Here is a 754-nt window from a genome sequence, read left to right as displayed (position 1 = left end):
AACTTGGGCCACCAATAGTGGTGACTCACAGAGTTGTACGCTTTCTCACGACCGAGATTACCACTGAGTGGCGTATCGTGAGCCTTAAAGAGGATGCGGTATTTCAAATCCTCATCATGAGGAAACACAATTCTTGGTGTATCCATTGAATCGGTGCTATGATATAGCAGACCATTATTCAACGTATATCGGTGCAATCTTGATGACAATTTCTTGTCCGAGTTTCAAACTCCTTGCTCTTTAGAGCCCGTAGCAGCGCTACACACATCCCATCCCCCGCATACGCGGTGCGGATCAAACCCGTCACAGACGACGTTACAGTTATCACCCGCATACGCGGTGCGGATCAAATTCGTCACAGACGACGTTACAGTTGTAACATAAGCAAGCTTATATTCTGGTCTGCGTGACAACGCATCAGCCAAAGCATTCTGTCACCCGCATACGCGGTGCGGATCAAATTCGTCACAGACGACGTTACAGTTGTAACATAAGCAAGCTTATATTCTGGTCTGCGTGACAACGCATCAGCCAAAGCATTCTGCTTTCCCGGCTTATACTTCACCCCCAAATTATATTTCGCAAAGAAGGATAGCCATCCAGCCGTTCTCTGCGAGAGGTGGGGCGACTGAGTCGCAGTGCGTAGTGACGCATGATCTGTATAGATCACAAACGGCTTGGAGCTGGATGGGTGGACCCTAAACTTGACAAATGCAAACTTTATTGCAAGTAGCTTTTTGGCATGAACTGGGTG

The sequence above is a fragment of the Plasmopara halstedii genome (genome assembly GCF_900000015.1).
Source record: "Plasmopara halstedii genome assembly, contig: Scaffold_671, whole genome shotgun sequence".
In the NCBI taxonomy this organism is placed as follows: domain Eukaryota; phylum Oomycota; class Peronosporomycetes; order Peronosporales; family Peronosporaceae; genus Plasmopara; species Plasmopara halstedii.
This window is presented reverse-complemented; position numbering follows the sequence as displayed.